This window comes from Myxine glutinosa, chromosome 1 (assembly GCF_964187855.1).
Source record: "Myxine glutinosa chromosome 1, kmMyxGlut1.1, whole genome shotgun sequence".
NCBI lineage: Eukaryota > Metazoa > Chordata > Myxini > Myxiniformes > Myxinidae > Myxine > Myxine glutinosa.
This window is the reverse complement of record NC_136261.1, coordinates 356,126,474-356,133,289: the sequence shown is the minus strand read 5'-3', so window position 1 is coordinate 356,133,289 and position 6,816 is coordinate 356,126,474.

The following is a 6,816-nucleotide window of genomic DNA, read 5'->3' as shown; positions in this document are numbered from 1 at the left end:
AAGGGGGGTGTGGGTCTCACACACACACACACACACACACACACACACACACACACACACGGGAGTGGGTCACACACATCTCGTTTTTTCATTTCTGTTCCTCACAATTCTGTGTCTCTCTTATTCACACAGGCAGACACACACACACACACACACAAACACACACACACACACACACACACACAGGAGTGGGACACACACACACACATCTCGTTTTTTCATTTCTGTTCCTCACAATTCTCTCTTATTCACAGACACACACTTACACATACACATACATCCACACACACACACACACACACACACACACACACACACACACACACACACACACACACACACACACACACACACACACACACACATATACATCCACACACACACACACATGCACACACATACACACACATACACACCCACATACATATACATCCACACACACACACACACACACACACACACACACACACACACACACACACACACACACACACACACACTTCCTGTCTGTGTCATCTTGGGCGGTGTAAGATATATCAAGTCGTGAAAAGCCACGATTATTTAATATGTCGGCATTTTCCTGAATGTGTCATCATGGGCGGTGTAAGATATATCGAGTCGTGAAAAGCCACGATTATTTAATATATCTCGGCATTTTCCTGTCTGTGTCATCTTGTGCCGTGTAAGATATATTGAGTCATGAAAAGCAGCGATTATTTAATATCTTGGCATTTTCCTGTCTGTGTCATCTTGGGCGGTGTAAGATATACCGAGTCGTGAAAAGCCGCGATTATTTAATATATCTCGGCAATTTCCCGATTCCCATGTGTGCGTTTATTTTCTCAATTATTGCTGAAACCGAGTCTAAAACCATCGATAAAAATGAAATCAGATGGTGAATTCTAGATAAAATCGTGAGGGTGACTCAATGAATGGCCTTTATGTTACATGCCTTTGAAAATGCATTTTGTTCTATAAACGGTAACTTTCATCGAATTTTATTCTCGTTTTTTTTTTCAACCGAGTCTAAAACCATCTTAGCGACTGTGAAAAATGAAATGAGATATCGAATTAGAGTTGAAATAAAACTGTGAGAGAGACCAAGACACCGCTGGCCTAACAAAAGAGGCCTCAAAGCTATGCAAGTCAACAAAATGGTGGATATTTGTTTTTTGAAGCCCCTCTCAGACCGGGTGTAGCCACTCCCCCGGACAGACAGACAGACAGACATGATCACCGACGGAGAATATATATATCGACCTGGATGCGGTTGGGAGTTACTAATTAGTATCTGTAATTTGGTGCTCCAACCTAATGAGCGAACGTCATGACGTCATCGCCATGCATGACGACAATGATTTCCTTGACAGAAATGACTGCTATTAAATGAGTTTATGATTCAGTGCAGATCAACTGTTCAAAATATTTGACTTCTTTATAGGTACTAGGGCATGCCCGTACTATATATAAGCTAGGACGTGCCCGTACGTGGGTGCCCGTTCCTTGCCAAAAAAAAAAAAAAAAAAAATTTTGTGTAGGGGTGTGTGTGTGTAAACATCCTAGGGCGTGCCCGTACGTGGGTGCAAAAAAACATGCGTGCAAACAACAACAACAAAAAAAAACTTTGAAACCACGTGGCAGTAACGACCACAGAACCCCCCCCCCCTCTATTTACATGAATGGTTTGGTCCATTCGCAACGACCACAGAACCCCCCCCCTCTATTTACATGCAATGGTTTGGTCCAAAGCGAACGGCTTGCGGTGTTTGGTAAAGAAATCGCCATAGCTCGGTAACTACTTGTCCGATTAATTTCAAACCTTGAAAAGGCACATCCTCGGGTCCCCAGCAATATACCTGGCAAGTTGCAAGTATATCGGACCCGTGGTTGTCGAGAAACAGCGGTCACAGACATACAAACATACAAACATACAAACATACAAACATACACACAGAGATTACTGGAATTATAGATAGATAGGAACAGATTTTCAAGGTATTCAAGGTATAGAGACAATATTATTGAAAAATATATTTAACTTTTCATATGCCGATAAATGTTGTAAATAGTAGCTTTAAAATGGTTTCATGTCACCTTAAACTTTTCCAGCTATTGCAAAATGTGCTTCAGACACTGATATGCACCTATCAAACACTCCAGTCTTGCAGAAAAGGTGACCACCTGTGAACAACACATCATGCTTAATCTCAAAGTAGAGATAATAAGCTTTCCAATGAGGAATATGATATGGGTGTGCAGGTGCATTCAACTCAAGATTTAGAGATATTTTCCAGAATGGCAGCTCCCCTAAACGAATTGAATGTGTTCGGAGGGGATATTGAGGAAGGCAAGAAAGATAAATTAATCAGAGGAGTCAGAGGGAGGAACCACCTGCTAAGCTTATCTGTGGACCCTACCACTGTGCATTTTGGGGTGGGGCGGCGTTACGTGTTCGTAGATAATGAAGAATAAGGACGAAAAGTAGGGTAAAGATTTAAGTATTAAATGCACGCTTCAATAACGAGTACACCCCGCACCCCCTCCCCCCCCCCTCCCCCGCTCATTACGGGAGCAGCAGTGGGTCATGTTATTACCCTTATTATTGTTGCCAGTTATTATTACTATTACTTATGTTAGATAAAGTCATTGTAAGATCAGACTGTGCCTCACCATTCTAAATTCCCTATTTAAAAAATTGCTTCCATGAAGGTTTCTGTGGGGAGGGCAATATCACAAGTCACAAAACCCCTTGTGCAGAGGTGGGGATATTGTTTTGTAATATCGTTAATATTTTGCTATTATCATAAGCGTTGCCATTACTTTTGTAATGAGAAGCGGCTTTTGAAAAACACCACTAAAACGCCCTGGAAGAATTCCACGTTGGTGGCATCAAGGGTCATGTTATGAACCCATGTGGGGTATATAGACTGAAGTAGATGTTCGATCAGGTGCATTCGTCGACATGATAAGTATTGACTGATGTCCAGATTCCTCCAAATTTATTGCAGTTTAGTGTTAAACAGTATTAGCAACTGTTTAAAAAGTTAATCAAACGTGTTTGTGGTTTATAATATTTTTACCTATGGTAGCGGTGCTCACAAAAACGGCACGATAAGCTATTTATACACATTAACACAGTGTTTGGCCAAGGAGGAAACACCCCCAGCGGAGGAGAGATAGGTCGGCAGACAACGCAGAAATCAACACGGCATAAAGTGAAATCTTTTCCCATTGTTCAAGTCAAAATTGCTCTAGTCCTGCCAAGTTTGATGGGGATTTTCGAAGGACTGCAATCTTCAAGTCTTGTTATAAACGTTAAATTGTGTTCAAGTTCCTTCCATGCTGACAAGCTTGACAGTTCCTGCTGAGGAGAAGCAGTCCCAGAGCATGATGCTGCCACCACCATGCTTGACAACCTGTTGATCGGGTGGTGTGCATTGTTAGGCTTGCACCACCATTACTAACCAAACAATTTGAATTTAGACCCAAAAGTGAAATGTTTGTCTCATCTGACCACAAAATTTTTCGCCACATATTCATGCAGTATCTTTAAGATGCTTTTTCGCAAACCACATACGAGTTCTTAGATTCGTATTTTTTTAGGAAAGCCTTCTTTCTTGCCACCCCTCCATGAAGAGCTTTGTGAAGGAAACGCGATATTATTCATTGATGAACACTTGAAGAAGTCAGACGCAAAAACCGATAAATCCATTTTTTCAATATTCGGTAAATGCATTTTTTAAATGTGCTTTCTTGGTATAACATATCGATTCCAAAAAGGATGGTCCTAAATTGATGTGAGAAAACTAACAGAAAGCCAGAATTTGACAAATCTAAATTTAATAAAAACATAATTCAATTTGTTTTGCGTCAAAAGCAGATAAATCCACAATACGATTGATTGTTTCCAAAAGCAGACAAATCCATAGTAAATTTTCTTTAGTATTAAGGCTTCACAGAATCACGAGAAATTTGATTATAATCATTAATGCAATATGAAATAGTATTGATCTGTAAGGAAAAAAGTTTGAGACAGCGACAGGCAGGGAGGTAATGCAAGCCGCCAGGCCGATGATATGGCTGGCAGGTAGGTGATGCAGGTAGGGGCCGGCAAACAGGAAAGACAGCCAACTTCACCATTATCTGTCCTCACATAATTCATCACATCACATGCTTTATCTATTCTCTCACCTACTCTGGGTCCCTCTAAGCTACATTAACCCCTTGTTCTTCTTCTCTATGAATGCACAATATTTATTTTTGAAAGTTGATCGATGTACCCCAGAGAGGATAATAACATGACCCTTTCTGCTGCTCCTGTTCGGAGTGGGTGCACAAGTTGCCTGAAATCAAACCCAGTTGTCCGCCAGGCTTGTAATTGATGTTGAACTTCACACCTATCTGGATCAAATCTTCATACCGATGTGGATGTTGTTCGTGATCATCAAACATGGTAAAATAGCACGATTTATTTCTCTCACCTTTTTAACGAGTCGATCATCCATCATATTGAACTCATGTGAACCCTGGCTGTATCCGAGAATGTCTTAAGGTAAATGTGATGTTCTTATGTGTCGGGGACATTGCGGTAAATAAACCTCTGCAGATTTTGAAAATTGTCACATCCGCAAAAATTCAAACTTTGTAATTTTTACTTTTTTCTTTTCAAGATTGTCATTCTCAGGATTTACAATTAAACCCAGATCGAATGGCTTCTCGTGATGAATTACTTGCATTTTACGAAAAACAAGAACCATCGTTGATCGAATCTCTTGCATTCTTAAACCAAATATTAATGGATTAACCAGAGCCGGTGTAACTGAGCTCATAAGAAGCAAGATAAAATCAAATGTGGGAATTCGTAAAAATCGTTTCATCATAATTATGGCAATAAGTGAAATGAACTGTGCTGAAGATGCAAACAATTGTGTGAAACATGTGTGCAATGCTTTTCGATTTGCCTCTGTGGATGATTTTCGACATTTACGAACAATACACCATGTAGAGTACACTGCTGTAAAACCGGTTAATCCAAACACAACATAAAGAAAAAATAGAGAATAAATGAGTGAAGGATTAACATTTCCACAAGCTGATCTGGAAACGGATGAAGAAGCACAGACAGCATCATGAACTACCACGGAGTAGTTGCAGTACACCATAGTTGTTGGGACGATAACATAGCTTATACCCAACAACAACCCGATTGTTAAAACTACAGTCACAAGTTTCACAGCACCACCTTTGTTCACCATCAGAGCCACGTAACTGTACGGCCAGAAAATAGCCCAATGTCGGTCAACGTACATTAACCACGTGGTGAGAAACTGCTGAAACAATGTACAATGTCCAGTAAACAACTGAACCAAACATTCATTAAACGATATTATTTTACGCTTTGCAATTATTCGACTGAAATAGCATGATATCATCACGACTCCCCATAAAGTGTCAGCGAACGATGATAAAGCGATGTACATGAGCATGGGTGAATTGAATCCACGATAAAAACAAGCCGCTATGATTGCTGCGTTGGGGGGGATTGAAATACACATGATAAACGTGAAAACCCACATGATAACTCTCCCGCCGTAATCCAAAGGAATGTCCGACACATCCAATGTGACCGTGAGAGGCAAAGATCCCACAACAGTTTCGTTCATGTCTCCTGTAAAAATACAATGAAAATTGTAATAACTTGTGTTACATTCACTTTGAAACATTCGCTTTCTAAAACATCTTTGCATATCTCACAATTTAAAATGAAACCCATATACGGCATATTGAGAATGTATACATTGTGGCGGGCACAAGGGGCAATAATTCCGCGCACCAGTGGGTGGCGCGAGCGCCCAGGCGGGGACCGATGGCACATGCCCCGCCCTTCGACCGATCGGCCACGCCCGGGGACTAGGCGTGGCCTCGGCACATATATGCGGGCTCTAAGATCGAGCCCGCTCAGTGCTGCAGTTCGAGCTTTCGAAATAAAGACTCTTTTGGTTTTAACAAACGCGTTGTGGCCTACCTCTTTGGCAAGTAAGCTGTGTGCGCAGCACCACACTTCACTGGTGAGCCCGATTGGTTCAGTCGTTGCTGACCACCGAACGCGCCATGGCCACCAACGCCGTCGCAGTAAAACTCCCAGAGTTTTGGGAAGCACAGGCCGACGTGTGGTTCGTGCAGGCCGTAGCGCAATTTCAGCTTCGAGGCATAACGGCGGACGAGACCCGTTACTACCACGTGGTCGCCGCCCTCGGGCCCGGCACTGCCGCCCGAGTCGTGTCCATCCTGCGGCACCCGCCGGTCGACCACAAGTACGGGGCGCTCAAACGTCTCCTCATCACCACGTACGGCCTCACGGAGATCGAACGGGCCGACCGCCTCCTGGACCTTCCCGAACTCGGCGACACACGACCATCCGTGTGGATGGATTTTATGCTGTCGCTGCTGGGGGACCAAGCCCTGGATTTCTTATTCCGGGCGCTTTTCCTCCGCCAGCTACCTCTACAGGTACGCCTCGCGCTGGCCGGTTCCAAAATAAAGGAACCCCGCGCCCTAGCCGTAGAGGCCGACAAGTTCTTCGCGGCTTGCAACACGCGGTCGAGTTACGGTGCTGCCGTCGTGGATCCCGGGGTAGAGGCTACAGCGTCCCTCGTGGCTGCTGCCGCGCCCTGCCCACCACCACCGCCGCCGAGAACACCGCGGCCGCCGTGGCCGCAGCCGCCCCCACTGCCTCAAGCCTGGTGCCATTTCCACGCCAAGTTCGGCCACAAGGCTAAGAAGTGTTGCCCGCCATGTTCGTTTGACAAGTCGGGA